General features: G+C 36.7%; 1 protein-coding gene across 11 annotated transcripts in view; it reads left to right on the forward strand.

Annotated features, from left to right (window-relative positions):
- DLGAP1 (DLG associated protein 1) overlaps positions 1-24,731 on the forward strand; it is a 402,341-nt gene that overhangs the window by 79,592 nt on the left and 298,018 nt on the right. For 7 of the 11 annotated variants that reach the window (XM_038127588.1, XM_038127580.1, XM_038127585.1 and 4 more), the window contains one exon: positions 1,508-1,649. The gene's annotated coding sequence lies outside the window, so the exon portion shown is untranslated. Of the gene's footprint in view, positions 1-1,507; positions 1,650-4,719; positions 4,851-5,102; positions 5,260-24,731 lie in introns of all 11 variants that reach the window. The other 4 variants (XM_038127579.1, XM_038127587.1, XM_038127581.1 and 1 more) reach the window with 2 other exon arrangements.

Raw genomic sequence — 24,731 nt, forward strand, 5'->3', positions numbered from 1 at the left:
CCATGTGATTCTTTCCATATTCAGCAACGTTGCTTTTCCTTTTCTTTTGGGAGCTTTTAAGTTTGACAGGTTATGCAATTATTAGTTGCAAGTCCAGAGACTCATATCTGCTCACTTCACTCCTAAATCCTAAAGACTGTTTCTAAGATTTTAGAACCTTCTTCTTAGTTGTACATGTTTTCTCCAAACCTTTAAACTCATCTCTCTTAGTAGTAAATTAGTCTAAAAATAAAAGTGCCTTTTTAGCAAATTGCTTGTTGGGAAAATGCTCACATTGGGTGTGTTTAACCAGGGCTTCTCTCAAAGATATTGGAGAAGCTCTTAAAACAAGTGAAATTAACTTCTCAACCAATACTTGGGTGGATCACTGTGTCCAGGCAGTTGTCTGCTCTGGCATGATTCTGGATATCTCTACTTACCTCACTGGCACAGTAGGCAGAACGAGTTGTAACTTGGCAGTGTGCTTCAGAAAATGTTATATGCAATTGAAGCAGTTGTGCAGAAAGGGTAGATTCCTATTTCAGTCAGAGGTACTGTGTATGATTTGTTTTTACCTGCATCTCCTTCTTTGCTAGGAATTCAGGAACAAATTGTGTTCATTTAGTGAAACTCTTTCAGATTACTGATATTTTGGGCTAAGGCCAATAGTATGAGGCTCAAAAAGGCCAAGTGCTGGGTCCTGCACTTGGGTCACAGCAACCCCATGCAGTGCTACAGCCTTCGGAAGAGTGGTTGGAAAGCTGCCCAGTGGAAAAGGATGCGGCAGTGTTGGATGACAACAGCCAAACATGAGCCAGTGTGTGCCCAGGTGGCCAAGAAGGCCAATGGCATCCTGGCCTGGATCAGCAGCAGTGCGGCCAGCAGGACCAGGACAGTGATTGTGCCCCTGTGCTTGGCCCTGGTGAGGCTGCACCTTGAGTGCTGTGTTCAGTTTTGAAAAACATTGAGAGACTGGAGCGTGTCCAGAGAAGGGCAACAGAGCTGGTGAGGGGTCTGGAGCACAGTTCCTGTGAGAGGCAGTTGAGGGATCTGGAAGTGTTTAGTCTGTGGAAAGGAAGGCTCAGAAAGGACCCTCTCTCTCTGTACGAGTACCTGACAAGAGGTTGTAGAAAGGTGGGGGGTCAGTCTCTTCTCCCATGTGACAAGCAATGGGACCAGAGCAAATGGCCTCAAGTAGTGCAAAGGAAAGCTTAGATCAGCTTTAAGGAAAAGTATCTTGATGGAAAGGATTGTCAAATACTGCAACAGCCTGTCCAGGGAAGCTGTGAAGTAACCATCCCTGGAGTTATTTTAAAGACATGTGGCACCTTGGGACATGGCTTGGTGGTGGACTTAGCATTGTTAGGCTAACATTTGAACTTGATAATTTTCAGTATCTTTTATAATCTAAAAGATTATATTATTCTATATGTACTTGTTCAAAATGAAATTTGATAAATCAAAACTCTTTTGTTCTCCTCAGCTAAATTTATATTTATGTTTGTTTGGTTTTTTTTCTCCTTGGCAGCCTAAAGCATCACAAGGGCCATATTGTTCAGGATTTCAGAGAGCAATCGTTTATCTTTGTGGATACAAGTAAACGGACAATGGTGTCCCGACCATCTGCTCAAGCTGCTTGAGAACAGTCTTCTGTGCAAATGGCATGAAAGGTAATTTAACCTCAGAAGGTGCCCACAGAGCTCCAGTTCTGTTTACCATTGTGTCTTTGCCAGTCTAAAAATAATTCATGCTGAACAAAAACATCCTTTTTTCTTTCCCAATTTAAAGAACAGCTCATCATCAGAGCTAATTTCAGCTAATTTCACTACAAGGGGTTGTTTTTCCTTTCTAGCATTTTTTTAAGTAGCAGATAGGTTTCTTGGGATAAATGATATCTGTCTTATAATTGTGTTTGTTGCTGTAGGAGGCTGTTGTTTTTCAGAGTACAAAATAGGGTATAATCATGGAGTGGTACTCAGTGCTGAGTGATACACACTTTGAACATATCAACTCTAATTCTGCCATGACCCCTTGTTATTTTGTTTTGCCAGCCACTCTGTTTAATTGGGGAAGGCAGAACTGCTAGTAAGCAAGTTTTTATTTGCAGAGGGTATCCTGTCCTGAAAATGAAGAGTGCCTTTTCTGGATGCCTTCTTTCAAAGCCTCACTTGAAGTACTTTCAGTCTCTGGTCCCAGTGAAACTCTGAAAAGATTTAAAGTTTTACTGCCAGGAAAAAAACTCCTATGTGTGTGTGTGTGTGTGTGTGTATATATATATATATATATACACACACACACATATATATATAAAATAGGCAAATGAGGGAAAAGCAGTTACTTCCTCAAATTCAATACATATTTTAGGCTAGAAAAGAATAGCTTGACATTCATCTCACTGTCAAGGGTTTTGCAGTTCCTACTGGCTATGGTGGTTACTCTCAGGACTCGCAAAAGCAGCTTCTGGGTGGTGCCCCACAGCTTGAAGCTCTGTATTATCTTCTGCCGTCTGCTGTGCTCATTTCTTCTGTTCAGTGCTACAGATAAAGCAGTTTCTGGCTCCTCCATGCTCTCTTTGTACTGTATTCCTCCTGCTTTGTGGGAGGTCAGACTGGTCCGTGATGTGAGACTGTTTTCTGGCAAAGTCTGGAGGTCAGTTGTAGAGCATGTTCTCTGGGATGCTCTTGCTGCACAGTCATCTTGCACACTGCTGTGGGAGGAGAAGTAGAAAATGCATTTTCCTGGCTGCTTTGTGAGATAACTTGTTCTGAGGGCACGTGGGAATGTCAGCAGCAAAAGAAGGTAGATAAAATCTATATTCAAGAATCAAACTTGGATTAAACGAAAAATGACAATGGTGTGTTTGTGAGAAGAGAAGTAGGTCTCATATGGTTTTGTTGCTTATTTAGCTACACTGGTTTAGCTAACCTAGTAAAATACAGTTTCTTACTGTAAAAAATACATTCTAGACATAAAATGGACCAGATTCTTGATTTAATTGCTATAGAGTATCCAGTCTTGATGGTGTCAAGCTTTTGCTCCAACTTAACAACATAAGCCTGATTCATACTTTTCTTGGACATTTTCACTTGGATTTATTTTTTTAAGCAGAAGAGGTGGAACATGACAGATTTGAAAATGTTTTATATAGCTTTCAACAAGAAGCAATTTATAGCAACTTGAAGTTACATAACTTCTAACTCCACTTTTTTTCATGGCATGATTTAGATAGATCTGGTACTTTCACAATAATTCAAAGGAATATGCAATCAGTCAATCCATCTTGTCTATTTTAAGCATTTCCAAGGAACCATCACAGTAGTTTCTACATTCTAAATCTGAATACAAGTGACAGTTTGCCATAAACAAGTATTTTGCAAAATATCAAAAAGAAAAATGGCTTTATTAATTTATAAAATGAAACCTTCCTCTAATAAAGGGATCCTCTAATAAAGGGATCCTACAGTATTACTCATGGTGTTCACTACACAATTAGTATTAATTTATGCTTTAGGCAAAATTTTACTTTAAGAAAAAGTGTGTTTTGCATAGGAAGATGATGGGATTCTTCTCCAGCAATAGCTAACTTGTAGATTTGTAAGACCCCACAATTATCAGAAAGACAATGGAGTATTACCTTTCATTAATTGTATTGGCCTAGATACAGAACAAATGAACACAACAAAATTTTTTGCAGAGCAGTATTTAGGATAAACTAGGAACTCATTCAGGTGGCTTCAGAATACTTGTAGCCAGAGGTAGTTTCGATTCTCTCATAAAGTAGTTTATTCAAACCATTTTGCAATATTGTTCAAATGAATTGTTGAACTTTTAATCAGTTGAATAATTCATGAACATTCTTTTAAAGGAGTTTAATCAAAGCATTGTGTGAATACTTTCACAATGTTGTACCTATAGTAGTATCAAAGCAATCCTTCAACCTCAGCTTGCACCTCTGTGTAGTGGGGTGTTTGTGTTTTGCATCATTTGATCTGAAAAGAAGCCATAAGGTTGTGTAGGGCAGAATTAGGCATCTGTCTGGGATAGATAAAGATTATCCTGCTGAGACATTAGGGGAAGTACAAATCAGAAGCTAGCAAAAAAAAAAAAAAAAAAAAAACAACCCAAAAAAACCCAAACAACCAAAAAACCCCAGAAAATAAACCCAACAATAGGAAAATGTTGAAAATGAAAAGAAGAATGAACAGCCTGTGTCTCAGGAATATTTTCTGCTTTAGACAACATTATCATATTTACTTAAAATCCTACAATTTTCATTTCTTGTTCATACTTCTTCCACATCTGCAGGGTAGATTTCAGTATTATTAGTGTACTTTTTCAATCCACATGGAAATTTCACTGGAAGAAATAAGAGGAGCATTAATATAAGTTAATGAATTTACTTGGAGATTTTTTAAGGTCAGGGGCTTCCACTGTATTTGAAAGCTACAACAGATGAAAATCTCTGCTACTCTCAAGAGAAAGAAGTCCAGAAGGCCCTTTTAGTTTCCCACAAAGTATGGAAACCCTGAATATTTGAGGAATCAGTTTTTTTTCTGTTTCTCAAAAGGTATATGATAGTTCTGTATGTTATTTTTGACATTTTACTGAGCAACATAGCATTATTAGATTCAGAGAAAAAAGGAATAAGAGATTACATAGGATTTGACTTCTAACTCTCATCTCATCTACCTCACAGACCACGTTTGGCCTTCATTTGTTGTTGCTCTTTAATTTCCTTAGATGAAGCGGAAGGAAGGAATAAGGAAGGAGTAGAAGAATATTGTTACTCTCTCATGTGGAACTTCTATCATTAACGTGTATATTATTGAAAATCTGAGACAAAATGTGAAGAAGCTGCTTCCCAATATATGGTGATACCATTTAATGGTTCTCACCCATACCACAGAGCACTGACATTTCATTTAATGAGCTTTAATTGTCTGCTGTCACCTCTCATGATCCTAGGCTGTGGCTGGGTTTTAGTTTGCAATGAGGACACTTTAGTGCAAGCGTATGTTGGTGTCTAAATGCTTGCTAGGTGTCTAGATTCTCATATAATCAATGTACTACATGTTTCTATGGTAGTCAAGCCAAAAAATGATTCAAATATCCATCTTCTACAGGTTCAAATCACTGGCACCTTTGTATGCCTCTAGGATCATTCAAAATGTGGTGGTGTGCTTGAGACATCCATGTGGAATAGATAAATGTGCCACGGGACCTGTAGGAGACCTGCAGCCTCCTAATGGGCTTGCTGGAGCCAGGAAGGAATGTTCCAAGGTATTTCTGAGGCCAACTGAACTGGGCCTTAGCTATCTAAGTAGCAGCAAACTTAAATTTATCTTTCTTGCATGTAGACAACAGATGCTGGGTGTGTTAATCTGAAACTGAACTCCATGATATGTAACAGTGCCTTTATTGGATTTCCTGCAAACAGCCTCACTGACGTGAGAATCATGCAGAGAACTAATGAGATTGAGGAAAGTCATCCAGGTTTTGTCTGGTTTGTTGTGGTCCTTTATAGGAATCTGACATTACTATGCTATACCATACCTAAGGGAACTTATCAAGAGTGGACCCATGAAAATTTGGCTCCAAACCACTGCCAGTGCAAATGTGCTGGCAAATTGAGGTGCAGAGGTGGGAACTCAGATTAATGATCATGAGTTGAAACAAGAGATTTGGAATGCATAGAAGGAGGAGCATTTTGGCTCTGAGGAAAAGCAGGTGCTGCATTGGGTTGCTCAGAGATCCTGTGCTGGCTCTGTTCTCTGAAGTGTTCAAGACCCAGCTGGACACAGCCCCGACCACCTAAGCCTGGTCTCACAGATGAGCCTGCTTGGAGCAGGAGCTTGATCTAGAAACCGGCTGATGTCCATTCCTACCTGATTTTTCTATGATGTCAAGATACATTATTTCAAGAAGTGAAGCCAATAGCTTTTCTGTTCAAGCCCAATTAGACAAAGATAGAAAAACTATTTACCTTAACTGAAGGTGCAAGAATAGTATTTTCATTTTCTGGTATGAACAAGTGGCCCCAGAATTAATTGAACTAACCTTGTCGTGGTACAACAAAGGGTTGGGAATTAAAATGGTTAGTGAATATTTTTTGTTACAACCAGCATTGAAAAAAATTGTGAGGGCGCAGGAAAAAAAAAAAAACAAACAAAAAAAAAAGAAAAAGAAAACAGCAGAAGGACTTAGGATGGTTTGTGGGATCTTTTTTAATTGGTTTTGGGTTTTAATATTATGCCTTTTTTGGTGGGAAAATGTGAGAATATTTTTGTAAAAATTGAATCCAGCCTCCTTATAAATGAGACATTACAAACACACAGAAAGAAGAAAAGGTCACAGTTTGACTTGCAAGTAGAAATATAGCATTTTCTCAAAATAAAGAAAACACAAGAAAGAGAAATTTCAAGTCAGTCTAGAGCATTTTTTCACATCTTTCCTCATCTCAGTGGAGCAAAAATTTCACCATATATTTAAGGAAACATTTAAATAGGCTTTATTAACTCCCTAAATAAAACCATGCTGAATTTCTTTAGTCACAAGATACATATAGCAGATAACCTGGCACATATTGCTAGCTTTCTTTATGTAAAAAATAATTACTTATTTTTGAATTATGACATATTTTGAATTATGTTACATAGAACGAGGGCTTCATTGCCCAAAAAGATACTGAATTACTTTTTGCCTTTGCCACTGTTATAAGCTGGTAAAAGTGAGAAGGAATGCGGGAAATCTCAATTCCTTAACTAGTGGGCAAAAATAAAGGATGTTGCAAAAGTATGCAAAATTATACATAAATAGAGAACCTGTCCAGAAGTAATGTTTTGGATAAAAATTGTGGGTTCAAATAAAAAAAATTTGAAAATAAATAAAATAGTAAAGCATATTTATCACGGAAATAAAAGCAACAGTAGACTTTATGTATTTTGTATGAATTCAAGGAGCAGTGTTTAAGCAGGCTCTGGAATGCAGGAGCAGTGATCTTTGTTTTTTAGTGTAAGCCAGTTGCATACTCAAGTAGAAAGGTAGCTCTGAGTGTTTGAATTTTGGTTGCTCCTATCTATAACCAGAGCACTGAGCTGGTGACCTCCTTCCTAAAAAAGCCTGACATATGCCACAAGGTTAGGTAGGATGCTGAAGATTGTCTTGCCTCAACAGCTTCAACAGCCACAGACAATTTAGAGTGTGCTCGTAATGCCACTGTTCTTTTCCTACAACTGAGAAAAAGCAAAATCCTAGTGGAATGTAACCTGGACAGGCACTAAATAGCTACCAAAGGAACTTTGTTGCATCAAAATGTTAAGGGCTGTCTGCAAGTACTTTACTATTTTCAGTTACATGTTCAGGAAAATACAGATCAGTTAATGTCAGAATGAGCTTTTTTAGAGTCATTGGCTGGCCATGTCCCAAAATTCTTTTCACAATTTTTCAAACTGTCAACAGTCCTTTAACTGTTCTAACACTGTCTTATACTAGTTTCTCAGAAGTGTACCACTGAAGTTCCTGAACAGTTGATTACAATTGTTTTAAGATTTTTCCCTTTTGTAGTAAAGGATGTTGTGCAAAAACAGGATGTTGGTGATCACTAAAACTTTATAAGATGTATTTTATCTCAGTGTTTAATATCCAACTCCCATGCCCTCAAGCATGTTTTTTTTTCTTTTCTATCTGTTCTATTATTTTCAACCGACCAGTTGTGAAGTTTGTTCTGATTGAACCTTGAGCTGATCAAATATGTTGTCAGTAGCATAAAGTCAGATAAATATACACATAATTATAGTGGTTCTGGAGAATGCATGCATGCATAAGATGTTTCATATATAGACAGTTTATTAAGAAATTCAATTCTTTGCTGGTATTTTCGTCTTGTCTAGTGAAAAGGGATGATCCATTAAAGTAGTTCTAATTTTTCAAAGTGTTTAGTTATACACAATCATTAGTTCCAGCTGGGGGCTCTGTTTGTGTGAGTATATATATATATATATATAAATGTATACAGAAATAAAATCTTGATTTCTGTTTGATTTGTTCCTCTACTGCATCTTTTACCTGCTGCTCAATTTTTTTTTACTCTAATGCATTTTGGTGTTTGCTTGAAATGTTCTGCAATAGAAACACTGCTGCATTTCTCAGATATTTGCAAACACATTATCTTTTAGTCCAATATGGCCCATCTTTACAGATGCAGGAATTGGTATGTTTAAAGAGAAATGGGTAGTAGTTTTTTGGAGTTTGTTTTTTGTGTGGTTTTTCTTTTACATACAGGCTAACACTTGTCAGCTACAACTGTGCTGCCTAGAAAATACATCATGCGAGCAAGAGTGGTATTTTAAGTGTATATTTTGAATTCCTATTTAAAAGTGATGATGCCTGTAAATAACTAATAATTTTATTTGTAGTTGGATCAAATTTATCAAGCAAAGAGTCTTAGATACAACATTTGGGTATGATTCGTTCTGCTATGTTGAGGTTAAAGATGTGTTATGTATATTTTTTTGTATGATAGATCTTGGAAAGAGTGGCATTTCACTATTAGAAATGGTATGGCAAAGAGTATAAGCCTTATTTTAGTGCTGTAATAGTTAAATCAATATCAGAATTGTCTTTTGTATCGCTCTAAATTACAGCCAGTAGTTTCCAAAGGAGAGGGGTTACCTCTCATACATGATAAGCTTTTGAAGTGAAAAGAATGTGGAGGTTCCATAATTAAACCTTGGCAAATCTTACAGTCCAAAAGAAGCATGGTGCTTTCATGCTTCTTCAAAAATAAGACACATTCCTTTTACAGTGTTTACTTGCAAATTTGCAATTGAAATGGACACAGTGTCTTCCACTTCAAAACCTATTGATTTGACAGGTGTTAATTCTTGGGGGAATACCAACATTTTAATATTCTTTCAGTATGCTTCTAGTTCAGCACTTTAAATTGAGTCATTAAATATTTCTAATGGTTCTAAATTTTTAGAAGAAAAATAGTTCAGCCAAATCGGTAAATCATTTTGTCATTAGGAGGGCCTTGAAGGATAGTAAGGTGATGAGATTTATTCTTGCTGCATGAGAAAAAAAATACATTTGCAACATGATAGATCACCTCTGGAATTAAATCTTCCTTTGAATCAGCCATCAGTGAGTAAAACAGTGAAATTACAAAAAGTAATATAAGTATTGGAATGTTAAAATTATAGTAATTCATAGTTTTAATTTTTAAGTAACATTTAGACTGCACCACTAACAGAAGAAAGGATAGAATGCACCACTAACAGAAGAAAGGATAGAATGTACATGAGCGAGAGGTACAAGGGATTTCAGGGCATTACAACAATAAATGGGTTAATATAAAACAGTATATTGGTATTGTTGAAAGTTACAATATGCTAATGGTCTTTAGGAAACTTGAATTGAATTATTTAGTGATTTTACCATGCTGGTGGAATATTATCTGTTTCATTAACTATATCCATTGCAAATGGGATATCTCTTTTCTAGGCAGCTTTAGTGCAATAGTTAACCACTAAAAAGCCAAAGAAACTAATCTATGCTTATATAAAGTGAGGGGAGGTGGGGGCTGATAGTAAATTTTTACATGAGTAGGAATTTATAGACGTGTTTTTCCTATGATGTGGATTATTTTTGAGCATAGAGAACTTCAGTCCAGGTGACTGCAGGGTGTGTCCTATTAAACACAGCAATGATCAACAGACAGCTCTTTACTCCCTTGTCCTCTATTCCTTGTTTCATTACAGAGCAAATATGCTATGGAATTGACTTCTCCAAGGCACCTCACAAAAACAACTGTTGGAATTTAAGTCTGATTGAGGCTTCCATTCTACAGGGTCAGCTTGTTTGGGTGGTTCTTCCAGAGAACCAGTTTGCAATTGCAGGAACACCATGGACCTTAGAACCGGACCTTAGAACTTATTTTGGACCGTAGAACCTATTGGAACTTTCTGGACCTTGGAATTTATTTTGGCATTTGCAGCTAACAGGCCAACACAAGTCACTATGTGGAACTTTCATTTTTATAGATGAATAGACTGCTGGCTCTGTGTTTCAAGTATGAATTCAGTTTTATGAAAATAGTCACAATAAAGTCAAGATGAACTCTTACGGTTACTAACATCACAGGAAAAAGTGTTAGGTCATATCTAAGGCAGAATTATACAGTGTATTCATAAATTACAGTTAATAAGTTAAAATAATAAAAATCTAATGTTGCTATTGAATTGTCTCTGTTAAAGGTACTTCATAAATATTCAAGGTTTATTTTACACTATTACTATTCTTGCATTCAGCACCATTTTTGTAGTTCTTAAGTGAAGTCACCCCAGCTGTCTCATCACCTATATTAATGAAACATAATCTATCTACATGTTTCAGAATTGAAAATGAAGGGAATCTAATGAGTTAACCGGAATTGAAAGGAGATTAACAGGTCTGTATTATGTTCAGTAGTACTTAAGTAGACTTTTTCTCCCCTTTTACATATTTATTCCCAACAACCTCTCTTCTGAGACTGACCCCTGCTGGAAGCTTTATTTTTTTTTAACAAATGTGTCATCAGAACTGCTTTAATTCTATAAACTCTCTTCTTAGGCAGAAAATTAGTTTGAACTCTGGCTGTACTTTGACAGTAAAGCTCAAACTCTTGACAAAACACTGAAGGTTTCTGGGAGAAAGGTGTGCCTAACCGTACTAAAAACATTGAAGTACAAAAAACTTGAAGGCTGTAAGGCAAACTGGAATTTGGTCATTTAATTTCCACTAATTACACAGGAACTGCTGTTAACAGGTGGCCTCTGTTCTTTGAAATACACTGAGATTCACACTTCCACCCAATATGTGTCTCTCAAAGAATAATTATTTTCAAATAAATACCTTTTGATTACAAAAGGCCAATACATTGGAACAGTCTGAGCAGTTCTGTTCTTGGTTCAATAAGCCCCTACATTTTGTTGATAAACCTTTGTTTAGACTTTAGGTCTATCTCTGGCATTTACTTAATTAGATGCAGTATTTTTACGTGTTTTATGAAACACTACATTTGTAGATTTATTTCAGAAAAGACGAGTCGAGGTTGTGAAAAATTCGCAGTCCACTTACAGTTGCAGTATACACAGTTCAAAATTCTGATACCTTAATATAACCTATCAAAATCCTTAAAATTTGAAATAAGCTTAAAAAGTATTTGAACAGTTTAAAATTTAAAAAGGAATTAATATTGGAGGATTGACCTGTATATGTAGCAAATAGCTGAAGTCTTGAGTTTCAATGAGCATGTGATCTTAAAAAGTTTGCGTGTTGAATTTTTAACATAATTATGAATAGAGAAACTATGGATAGTACTTGCAATTTGTCCCTACTATTCAAAACATAAGCCTTTTATCTGAAGGCTGAATTTGTCTGATGTTGGCTGATAATCACTACATTTCTACTGTTCTGCGGCACCGTAAAGTTTGGCCAGTTTCTGTCTTCACTTTTTTTCTGAGTGAGCACTTGGTACTGGGCACAGCCATTGACCATTTGGTCATTCTTAGGATTCTCTGCTTCTGGTTCACAGCATCTCAGTGTGGCTTTGCAGCAGTAAGGTGGGAAGGGAGTTTAGGGGAGGAAAGAGAACAGTTACTGAGAGTGCAGCAGAATTATGAAAATCACATGAAGAAATAAAGGCATTCTTCATGGCATATACGAATATGTATTATAATCCTAACAAAGTATGATGATAGAAAGTAATTTTTCATTTTTTTCTGATGAGCAGATGTTTTACTCTTGAGAAGACATATGAACAGCAGAAGTGGCTTTTTCTGTCTTTTCACATCAACAGATAGTATTTTGGCATGAACTAATATACTGTGGATGCCTTGAACTTTGCAAAGCATAGTTTGCCTTGTTATTGGTGTCTGTGAGGGAGTTGCAAATGGTATGTTATGAATTTGTGGGCAACTCATGGAAACATTAGTTAAACACAAAATGTATAGTGTACATTGCACATGCATAATTTCCAAAGAAATATGTGATGTATAAAATTCTTCATTTTAAAAATTTAAACTAAATTATTTTCTATTCCACTGGATGCTGCAGTAGTATTGCTTATCTAATTACAGAAAAACTGCTTTTACTGGCTTACTAGCATGTGTTTAAATAAATTTTAATATGTTAAATGTATACACTATATATCACTTCAATTAGCTGTGGTTAACCCATAAAAATAACACTTACGAAACCACTGTGGTTCTTTTCATTACTTCAGGATGTATTTGGATTTTTTTGCTATATTGACATTGTGGAAAAGGAAAAAAGTCTTAACTGGACTAAAATAATCTATAATGCTAGAAAATATTTAATTATTGATTGATTTTTCTTCAACCACCTTTATGTTCAAAGAATAAGTGTCAGAAACAAGCATTTTATTTTCTACTGAAACTTGCATCTTTTCATCCAACCATGTAATTTGTGATGTGCTGATTTGCACTAGAAAATTTTATAGTCTTAGCTGTAGCTGTGCAATTCCAAGCATGGGTAGAGGTAATTAAAAAAGAGAGGCAGTATTACTTTAAACAGGTGAGGATGATGAAACTCTGGACTTGTGAATTGAAATGTTGACATGAAATAAGTTTCTTTTCATTGCTATTGGCTGATAAAACTGAGCTTAAGTTCTCTCTGATCACATGACACTTGTCTACTTGTCCTCAGATTGGCAGCTGTAAGTCCTTTTAAGGATATGAAATTAAACAAATACAGAAAAAGAAGATAGTTTTGTTAAGTGTTTGCAATAAAATTTTCTTGGTAGCCATTGAGAAGTCTGAATAATCTATGTAATTCATTGTATAGTAAACATCTACTCTTTACAATCTTAGATTGTTTTTCATATTCTGCTAAAAGAAGTTGGATTTTTTGTCATATTTGTTAATTTTGTTGTGTTTGTTTAACAGAACATCACCTGAGATCTGTTGCATATTTCTCCAGGACAAAACCTTTTAAATTGCTTCTGACAGTTTCATCTTAGTTAATATCTGGGTTAGCCACAAGTGAAGCCTCTTTATTTTTGTACCAAAAATTTGCAGATTTGTTTTGACGTTGACTCTCATTTTTGGGAGTGGTTTTACTTACCCAGTCAGTGCTGATCTTTTTTCAAGCAGCCTGGCAGTCCCTGGAAAGTAGGGACTGTGCAATGAATGTTTCCATTGCAGCCCCCTTCACTACCTGCAGCTTATTTATGAGCAAGTAATGCAGCAGAAAAGCAGCAAGCATAAATAACATGATACAGAGAACGTACTTAAGATTAGAATCTAAAGTGCCTGTACTGCCTCTGTATGTTTGGGTGTCATCTTCAGATTTATTCTTGCATGCCACTAGTATTCCATCTCAAGAGTCTGAAGCTGAATTTTGGAGTTAATATTGATTTACTGGGGTGCCTCACATCTTTCTCGATAATGTGTATGCTGGTAGCTCCTCCTCAGTACATTAGAGTGCTCCATTCATTGCTACTCTGTCAAACTGCAGTTCTAGAAAACTGAATTGCATTTGAGCATCTGCTGTGGTCAACCTCAGAATATTTCTACACATTTTCCTAGCTTTCAGCATATTTCAATGTGATATTCACTAGAAATTAGCAATGCTAAACAATTAGTCTCACAGAAGAAAAAGTGCCCTGAGAAAGTATAAAATGCCCAGATTGATCATGACAGCATAAATCAATCCTACTAAATTATTGTGGGAAGTCCTTGTTTATCATGTCTGAAAAAGATAGGGTCTTTTTCCAAGCTTCTGTGAATGCATATCATACACTCAGACTGTTCATTAGAGTAAAAAGTGATAGGCCTGAGTGACAACTGATTTCCTTTTGTACTTTCAGGAACAACAGCATGGAAAATAGCCATATGAAATGGGAAATTTAGGCAATGTGTCATTAAAGAGAAGATAACTGCTGTGTTGAAGTAATTGTCAGCATTAGCCAGAAACAGTTGCATATTTCTGGTGTAATTGGGTCTGTCAAAGGGCAGTTTAAAGCCCCAACTCATAAGTATTATTTTAGTTACATGGTCCTAACAAACTTCCTCTGAGGCTTCTAAAGTTTCTAAAAAAAACTTCTGATGTTTCTAAAAAAGTTTTGTCTCAATTTAACATATTGTAAAATTTTCCCATGTAGACTGCAGGGGAACTTGGAGAAATAGAAGGTCTGGAGGACCAAAACCTCCTTTCTTTCTCTCTCAGCAAATATGTATGTTTATCGAAGGTGCACAATACTTGCCTTAATATTTATGCAAAACTGGATCCTTCTCTGCTATTGAAACCTTCATGTTGATCATGGACATCTTTCTGACATCTTTCTGAAGAGAATGTGAGGATCTGTGGAGATTAGAATCTCCCAGAGCAGCCTTTCCTTAACCATTAAAGACTTGCATGGACAGCACAATGACAAACATGAACCAGTTTAGTCATTCTGTGACTGATTTACCAAAAATCAGCCAAATCCCATATGACACCTTAGAGGGGCATAAGGTCTGCTCTGCACTCTGCCTGTGGGTACATTATCTTTTGGCACAACATACAAGTAACCAAGAGTTGTGCTCCGTCCCCAGAAGCACAGTGGGGAGGAGAACAGGGGCTGTTTCATTGCCCCTGCTTTACAGTGATTTTTTTTTCCTGGCCATATTTATTATCCATAATTATTAGATAATTTAATTCAAGGCAGTTTTACTGCTAGAGCGTCACAGAGTGGCCTCAGTGGTACCCAGGAGACACTGTCTGTTGTGTAAGAGAAGGAATTGAACAATGCTTTCTCCATTAATGGACCAGAACAACCTAAGCCACTCAAACTTCCTGAGCAAACATCTCCTGAGTATTAACAGTTCCTATTTATCTGCTAATGGATAAATTAAGTTATGCAGAAACATGAATATCACAGAATCCCACAGCACCCTGTGGTACAGACATCTTCTCTTGCAAAGTGTCATTTGCATACTTCATCCTATTGCTTTTAACCAGGGCTTATGGGAAGAGGAAATAAAAATGCAGGATGCCTTTTTTAGCATAATTTATATACACACAAAAAAAATAGCAGGTGTTCACAAAAAAAAAAAACAAAACAAACAAACAAAAAAAACAAACAAAAAAAAAAAAAAAAAACCAAACAAAAAAAAAAACTTTGACAGATTTTCCACTTCTGAATTCTCTGGCCCTAGTAAAAGAAAGCTGACTACATGTTGGATGTTTTCTAAGTGCTGAGTGTGATATTAACATGAGTTTCATCAGTAGCTGATGTTCTTGCTATATGTCATTCATACTTGGCTGTAAGTATCACAAAAATCTGGTACTTTATCGTTCTGAGTCCAATACACTAGGTTTTTTTAATTGATAAACAAAATTCTGAAACAAAATTCTACTATAAAGCTAGCAGCTTTATTAGGGCACTGAAGTTTTCATTTGACATGATGATAAAGCTGCACAGCAGCTTTGGAGAATGTGTTTGTTTACTTTTTCTACATTTCATACCTTGGTAAGTGATACCAAGCATAGCTGAGAGCTCAAATAAAATAAAAGCTATCTATATTTATTCTTGCAGATGCCTTTTCCATTTCCTGTCTGTTACTTAGGTGTTCTGGTTTTGGTGCAGCAGAGTCCAATTTGTTCTTTGTAGCTGGTGCAGTGCTGTGGTTTTTTATTTAGCATGAGAATAATGTTAATAGCACACTGTTTTTAAGTAGTCCTGACACCTAGTTAAGGGCTTTTGAGTATCTCATGGTCTGCTAGTGAGGAGTTGCACAATAACCTGGGAGGGAGCACAGCCAGGACTGTTGACCCAACCTGCAAAAGGAGTATTCCATGCCACAGAATGTTGTGCCCAGTATAAAAACTGGGGGGAGTTGCCCAGAAGCCACTCACTGTGGTTCAGGGATGTGATTAACATTAATCAGTGGGTGGTGAGCAATTGTATTGTGCATCACATATTTCCCTTGGGTTCAGTTACTCTCTCTCCCTCTTCTTATCATTACAATTTTCATTAATGCTGTTTCTGGTATTAGTATAATATTATAGTAGCATAATCATATCATTATTAGTAAATTATTATTACTATTGTTGTTGTTATTATTAATATTATATTTTGGTTTTTATTTTTTTCTTATCTAACCCCTGAGGTTTAGATTTTGATTTTAACTCTCCTCCCCACCTGGGGGTGTGATATAAGGGAGTAAGTGAGTGGCTGTGTGGTACTTAGTGGCCACCAGGGTGAAACCACAACACTCATCTTCCTTTCTTTTCTTCATCCCTTCCTTTCTTCATCCCATCAGGAGCAGCTAACACTGCAGATTTCACAGAGCAACTCCTGTGAGTTGGAAGGGCTTACTCTTCTGCTTCAGCTGAGTGTACCCCTGAACACTAATGCTTCCAGCTTTAAGAAAGCTTTCTTTTGTGATTGACTGTACAGCATTATAAAATCTGCATTAGATAGGTTTTAGTATTCTCACTGCTGCTGTATTCAGTGTGCATTATTCTCACCCCAGAAGAGCACTCTTCATCTTCTTTGCCAGTCTTTCCAGCTTGGTGGTGGCAATTTTGATTACCATTTATGCCTCATTTAACCTGACTGTCCTGAATATCATCCAGTAAGCAATAGCTTATTTTTTAGGATATTTTAGTATATTTTTTTTCTTTGATAACTGTTTCACTCTTTGCTAGATGAAATTGTCTCTAAGTTTTAGATTCAGTCTTTGACTTACATCTCTGTAAGATCTGGAAACCTATGAGGAGGAAATGTAGCTCCTTTCCTTCCTATCATAAGTCTGTGGTACTCTATACCACTACAGTAGTGGATCTTTCATTTTAAGTATAAAACTTTGCCTGTTTTTTGTCTACAAACTTTTAACTAAAGGAGTTAGGAGAGGAGGCAAAGGGAGGAGGCCTGACTGTGGGTGTTGGGGGAAGGAAGGAAAAGGATTTGAAGAAAATAAGTAAGGATAATATATGCTGAGGATGTTTTAGCAGCATGCAGGCATTTCTAGAAAGACATTATCCCTGCCAGCATTTGTTGGTGATCTGAAGGTAAGAATAGCTACATGGTGGCCTCAGCTGGGAAGGATCAGTGCATGAACTTTATCTTCAGAGCTAGGTGATGTTCTTCAAGCAGCGTCTAGCATCTGAGCCAAGGAGGGATTTTTGCAGCTCATGTCAAAGGAAATCTGTTTTATGTCTCGGTTTTATGAGAAGCATTAGTTTGTAATAATATTAATCATCATTTTGGCAACTGCTTGGGGGTAATTCTATCAGCTTGCTTGTTTTGGAAAGACCAACTCAGCAAAGTAATAAATAAAATGGACAGAGTTGTGGTATAGGCTAGCAGAATAATAGGAAGGTGTCTCTGTGAATTCCTTTCATATTGACCGTGCCTCATTTCCAATCCTGTGCAAATAATGAGAAAAAATTAGTAGTGGCAGACATTCTTCATAATAGAAAGAAGCTTGTAAATCTATTAGAGGACCACAGGCACTTTTTTTCCTGCCATGACAAGGCCCCTACTTTGTTACCCAGTCACAACCTGCTGTTAATTTTCTTTTTCAAAGACACCTTTGCTTTTATGGGGTTTTGAAAACACGGGGGGGATTTCTTTGCAATGCCAAGGTGGTTACAGTGAAGACAGCATAGTGGCTCTTAACTGCTAAACAAAAAAATTCAGCTTGGATGAAGAGCTTGAATAGAGTAATCTACTTGAATATTCTTTCATTCTCTAAGATAGCAAAATAAGTAATATTTAACATTTTCTTAAAGGAAATAATTTACTGTTTTAGAAATGTCACAAACTGCCTTCTTATTTGCAGTAGGTTTTAAACTGTTCTGATGAAAAGTAGTGCCACTGCTGTAGGTTAGTGATGTTCTACATCCCTTTAAACTGCACAAGTTTCCTTGACTCTGTCAGAGACTGTGTGTTTGTGTTGTACATGCATGCAGGTATTGTTCTGCCTGATGGGGAGTGCAAGGGAGTTAATTTATCTTCAGTGTTTATTTCTTTGAAGGGTTCCATAAACAACACCAAACCAAAGAAACTCTGTATTGACTGATACACAGGTTGGTAGCTGGACTGCCCAGCAGTAGAGCTTAAGACCATGTCCTAAATAGAGACTAATGTGAATAAATTAATTAAGCAATAGGCCACCTTATCATTTGTTTGTAACTAGAATTTCCAAATTTTCACAGATAAAAAGGAAGCTACATAAAATGCAAAGAATACCAGCAAACCCAAATGCATTACTTGATTTATGTTCGTGTTCCATATGCAAATAAAATAGGTGAATAGTACTGGGATAAAATTTACCCTGTCTCCTCATGCAGTGATGTTAATCATATGTAATATTCCCTCTGAAATGAAATACACTCCATAGGGTGTTTCACTGGAATAATATTTACTATCCTTATTTTGGTTTTATAATCCACATTTCTTAAATGTCTTTGTACTTTAATGCATGTTGTCATTTAAGAAGAGAGAAGCCTGTGCCATTCATTGATGCAATATATATAGCAAAGCTAATGAAAGCAAAAACCAAATAATCTGGACATCAAAACTCAAATAGTACACCTCTCTCTTCACTATTCAGACATTAAGTCCTTGTATGCACAAGGACTTAAATCATCCACAGAATCACAAATCACAGAGAGGTGATCTGGAAGGGATGTGCATGGCTTCACGCTTGCCCATGTACTCAGCAGTGCAGCAGAGCTAGTGAGGCTGGAGACTGTTCTGCTGCAGCTGTCAGCAGCAAATTTTTGGTGCACGAAGGAATTGTGGCTTGTTTTCTGAGAGGTGAAGCAATGCTGTTGTCCCTTGGTAATACAGAGTATGTCCCTGGAATACAGCCTGATGTGGAGCAGTCAGCAGGGAAATACAAGGAATCAGAGTTGGCCATATGTACCTCAGAACTGACAAGAGCAGTTCTAGTGGGACCAGGATGATGGACACTTGACACATGTGTGAGTTGTATTGATAACACGACTTACCCATGTTTCATCCATTAACTCAGACTTATTTACATGACCCATTTTTAAATCAAGAGTCTCACATGTTATGTAAACGTGCTATTAGATTTCAAGAACCTGTTGGAAAGGTTCCCAATTCTGCCTTTCTCTATCTGGATTGCCAATGCCCTGACAAATCCAAACAATGTTGTATGTTTTCAGCATGGCCTGCCAGGAAAGCAAACAAACCCAGGACAGAAGAAAATAAGTTGATTTCATCCTGCTTATAGGATATGACAGCACACTGAGGCATAGACTTAACATTCACTGAGCTTGAAAAAGAGGATAGGCTTGGTCATGGTTCCCCTTTTGTTAGCAGGCTCTCATAGGGTGAGAGACTGCACTGGGTAATTAGTGTGATTGCCTGTCTCTGTTGGTAAATTCCATGTAGATACCCTTCTCTTCAGCTAAACAACTTTATTCAATAATTTCTTTCCCTTGGAGACTATACTTGGAGTTCAGAGAAGAGGATAGATCAAAGGATCTTCAGTGTGCAAAGCCACTGTGATGGAAGGGGACTAACTAGATAAGACAAGCCTAGATGGTCTTAGCAGGCAATTGCGGTCCTGTGCTGTGGAAGATGACTGAGAAAGTACTTAGAAAAACAGAAAAATAGCTCTGAATCTTGGCCAGTTTATACATACTGAGACACTAACTAGAGATTAAAAAATGAGATAAAACCTTAAAGGTTTGCGTGACACGATTGCACAAATGTGAGCTGAGACTGGGCTGTCAGATTGGCTGGTTCATAGAGAGAATGGTCTTCTCCTTTGGTAGTTGTATTTTCATTTCATGATAGCTTGAAGAAAGGGCCTGGATGACTACACCTGTGTGTTTTACATGCTGAGACATTTTATAACATTCTGAAAGGAATTCAGTCATGAAGTGGTTTGGATCTGGTTGATTTTAGGGGGTTTTTTAAGTCTTACAAATCAAAAGATATGTGTAGGTATAAGAAACAAGTGAATGAAGATAATGTAGAGAATAAAAGAGTTCTTACTTTAACCAAACATAATGTTTAAACAATTTTTTTTGGTACAGTCTTTGAATATAAAATGAGCATAGACAAATACAAATGACTGTACAACGACAAAGATGATATGTTGTGACTTAGAGGAGGGAAAAAGCTTTCAGTTGTATATACTTTTATTATGTATGCATAGAATTAGAGCCTCAGAACTTTTAAATTAAGTGTTCTTAAGGTGTCCTGTTTAGCAGGCTGGTTAAGAAGTACAAAGTTTAAGAACAATGGGAAATTGTGAGGAGTTTCATAAGAATATGGTTATATAAAGCTATATATATAAGCCAAAATTTAAATCTAAGCAGCATGAAATATGTACAATTTAGCTGAATGTTAGTGCTCAAATGGTCCCTTAATTATTTTGTATAGAGACACCCTGGCTCTAAATAACCTGTCTATAAATGCAACCTGTATTTAAAAGGGATCATTGAAGGACTCTTGTAATTATTAAAAAATGTGGTGTACAAGGGTTAATATTTATCTTATTGATGTTTCTCATTCATAAATTTCCTTCGAAAGGACAAAGTTTTTCTGTACAGATTCAGATTTTTTAGTTAGTGGAAAGTAAATGTTATAAGGTCCCTTTCTTTCTTCCTTCATCAGGAAACTAAAACAAGTTGCACACTTATTTCCCATCACACTCTTTGATTAGTTTCACCCCAAAGGGAAACTTGTGCTGGACAGCATAAGGACTTTCTGTAGCAGTATTGAGAGAGCCCTTAAGTTTCAGATAGTAATTAAGTCAGTAACATTCCTGGTGACCATAAAGATGAAGTCTTTTGAAATGGGTTATGTAACTTGCTGCAAGTGCAGAGATGGCTTGTCATACATGTTTAATGGTTTCACCTGTGGCAATGCTTGAGGGCAACCTCCAAGCATTAATGCTGAACTCTAATTAGTGTAGACAAGATCACAGCACTGGATTTCAAGGGAATGCAAGATAACCTGCAGACAAATTACCAGTGAAGTAACATGACAAGTTCTGACAGTATGTTCAAATCATGTACAAAAAAAGAAAAAAAAATCCATCAACTCCAGCATTTTCTAATATATTGACTATCAAAACATTTTGTGCCCAGTAGGTATCTAGACTTCTGGATAAGTATAGAAGTGGCACTGTAGCTGGAGGGTTTATGGTAATTCTATAAGCAGCAAAGTGTCTCTGCAAAGGAGAGATAAACAGCTAGTAATCCTCATAATTCCCCACTGATAGCCTATCCATCTCTGCTATAAATTAGAAAGCCCAGAGATTAGGAAGGCTAGGCAGGGTGTAGCTCACAGCATTAATCACAGTATTAGGACAGCAGTGTGCTTGATTTCTGTGTCCAAAGCACTGGTATTTCTCTCTAGGTTAAAATGACATAACGTAGTTTGGAATACATACTGTTCAAGCTGCGTACTCAATGCAGAGATATTTTCCAGAAGACATTGTTAAACACTTCTTAAAACTAAGGTATTGACTGCAGACTGGGGAGCAGTGCAGTACTTTTCGCCATGAGGGCTGTAGCCGAGATTTTGTAATCCCTTCAAGTTTCCAAATTCAGATTTATTTTTTAAATATGTGTTCAGCATTATTCAGATGGTTCAGGATCAGTTTGTTCTTATACCTCTTGGTTCTAGGAGGATACTGTGCAAATGCTTCTGTTTTTTGGAATCTGAATGTGGCCAGACAGGCAGAACAGGTAATGTCATTGTGTGTGCACAAATTTGTGTTTGAACATAAAATATGAATGGGCACCTCATTAAAGGTTAGAAAATAGTTCTCACAAGCACATGGCTGAACTAAATATAATTAATATGACATTTTCTTGATAACATTTATTGATCTGGTAGTCAGATAGAGAAGGAAGAGCTGTGGCTTGGCCTATATAATAGTGCAGCATTTATTTCAAATCCTATACAACTTTTGGTTTAAAGTACCAAAAATGGGTATTTTAGTTGTCTGCTTTTTATTAGCTGATACATCAGGTGATACATTTTTATGTGTTCAGACCTCCACTCCCTCATTTCAAAGTCCTTTTGACTACGTTGAGAACAATTGTACTCTCGAAGTGTAATTGATGCATATATTATTGTCACTTCAGGTTTTTTGGAATGCCTAGTTCAATAAACTGTTGCTTGAGGGACCATTTTGAGAAACAGTAAGTCTTTTCCAAAATTGAAAATGCATCAACAAACGTTTTATCCTTACACGCACAGTAGCAGTGTACAGGACTTTTGGGACAATGAAAGTGTTTCCATCATGTTTGATCTTCTTGCTTTGGAGTGATGATAGGGTTTCAGGTTTTGCAGTCATGAGAAAGGCTAAATGGAAATCGCTAGAGAAAGGAACTTCCTAACAACAATATGAAATATGTCTGGTCAGCAAAGGGAGAAAAACACTAATAAATGTTCATAGGGAAAAAACCCCAATCTCTCTGAAAGGGATAGAATTTTGTGAAAAAAGGAAGATTTTGCTTCAAGCGTTAGAGATATTGTGAAAGGATATGAATTGATATATGATTGATAAAATCCAATCAGCTACAGGAACAGATGTTGGCAAAAGAAGTATCATTTTGTCATCAGCACACAGTAATTTAGACTCCGCAGATTCCATATCAAGTTGAAGATTCATGTAATGGTAAATAAATATCTGCAAGATGACAGCATTGTAGAAGACAGTCTCAGAGACATGTTCTTTAAAAAAACCTCAAACCAAACAATTAGAGGAAATACACCCTATAGAGTAAATTTAAAGTTTATAACAGAGTACTGTGGAAGATAAAGCAAAACATCGACCCACAAAAAGCAGAATCTTCCAGCAAAAGGTAAGACATGTATGTAAGACATCAGTGGAAAGAAGTTTTGCAAGGCAGATCAAAAAGGATATGTTAGCACTGGATGACAGCAAAGGAATGCATCTTCAGCAGCATACAGAATGTCTTTATTCCTTTATGAAGCTAATTTCTGAAATATATTCAGAGAACTTGGAATGTCAGCATTTTAATGATAGAGGTCTGATCTACCCTTCCCCCACAGAGATGTTTCAGAAGAGGAATGGGGATTTTCAGACAGCTTTTTTAATAGTATTAATGGAGTCTTCTACAGTGTATCAGGCACCACGGTTTGTGTATGGACTACAACCAGCAGAGATTCTGGTGGGGAGGTGAATAGGGGTTCTTGCATTTGTAGCCATTGTTCAGCTTGAACAAAGAGGGGCACTCTAACTGAACATCAAAGAAACTCAACCAAAGGTTGGTATTGAGACCTTGAGCTGTTTGAAAAACTGGCAGAAGCTGTTAGGTAACAATCAAAATTCTGTAAATACTTTTAGAAAAGGATGTGCTTCAATTTTAATTATTTTCTAGCTTGCCTAGGAGAAAATCGTGTTCCTGATGGTAATGTCAGTGGAAGAGAAATCATCATCCTCTTTACTTCTTCAGGGAAACTTAACAAGTATGGGAATACACTGGAGAGTTGTTAAGATCCCTTTTTCCCTTCCAAACTGTTTTTAGGAAAAACAAAATAAACCCAAGCACATAGTATCACTAGTGGCCATTTCAGTGTGGATAAGTGAAGATGATATTTAGACCATGGATCTGAGGCATGGGAATTACATTCCAGTTGTATTTTTATGTCTGTAATACTGGAGTGTGTGTGTGTAAATGATTTTCAGTTCCATTACATTCCAAATTGTTTATCATTGCAAAGTCAAAGCAATGATGCCACAGGTTCCCTGGTGTCCTCAGTTCTGAGCATTTTGTCAAATTAAATCAAAACTCTTGTTCAGACTATTGACAACCTATGAAAGGTTTGAATGATTCTACTTGCTCTAATTTGTTACCACATAGGAATTATTAAATTACAAAGAAGGTAGGAATTTTGGGGGGACTATTTGGTGGTTTTAACTATTAAACAGTTCTTTAGTTTTCCCTGTTAATTCTGCATTTTCCCAAGCTCATCATAAAAATAAAGAAAGGGTACTATTTCCTGCTCTTTATCTGTGCAGTTACATTTCATTGACTAGACAGAACAGAGTGTCCTGAAGAAGACAAGATCATTGGGAAAATGTGTTTTCATGTAGCTGTAAGGAGTATTATAATGATCAACAGAGGGCACAGTAAGCTTACAGAAGCAAGAGTATGGTGTCTCATACCTTTTCAGACCTGGTTTTACTAACCTCTCTGAAGTAATTTTGGGGAGTTCAAGTCATTTATTAGTCTTGGTAACCTCCATGTTTGCTTTTGATTTATTTCTGATCCCTAAATTTGGGGCACCTTATAGCAGCCCGGCAGTGATGGAGATATACATTACTTTTTTGTTCATGACAGCTCACTTTCAAGTTGTAGGTGCCTGGTTGAGGCACTAGTTGGCAAAGATTCAGGAATCTTTGTCTTGCTATTCCTTATCAAAGAAACCCCCCAACCCTGAGTATGTGAAGCTAAATCTGTTCTCTCTTTTGGTTAAGAAAGAAAGATGAAAAGGAGAGACTTACTGATGAAATTTTCTAGAATAGAGTTACAAACTCTGTTCTAGAGTATTCTTTGCTTGCATTGTCATGACTGGAAACAGAACTGAAATATGACTTCTCTGTGCAATTTGGTGCCTGAACTGGTGCCACAAGCCCTATGAAGATAGCCATGCTCTTCCAGAGACTGCAACCACTCCGTGTATCTTGCTGGGCTGTGTGGATTTGCAGATGATTTTACTTCTAGTTATAAATATCAGCTTC

This window comes from Motacilla alba, chromosome 2 (assembly GCF_015832195.1).
Source record: "Motacilla alba alba isolate MOTALB_02 chromosome 2, Motacilla_alba_V1.0_pri, whole genome shotgun sequence".
NCBI classification, from domain to species: Eukaryota; Metazoa; Chordata; class Aves; order Passeriformes; family Motacillidae; genus Motacilla; species Motacilla alba.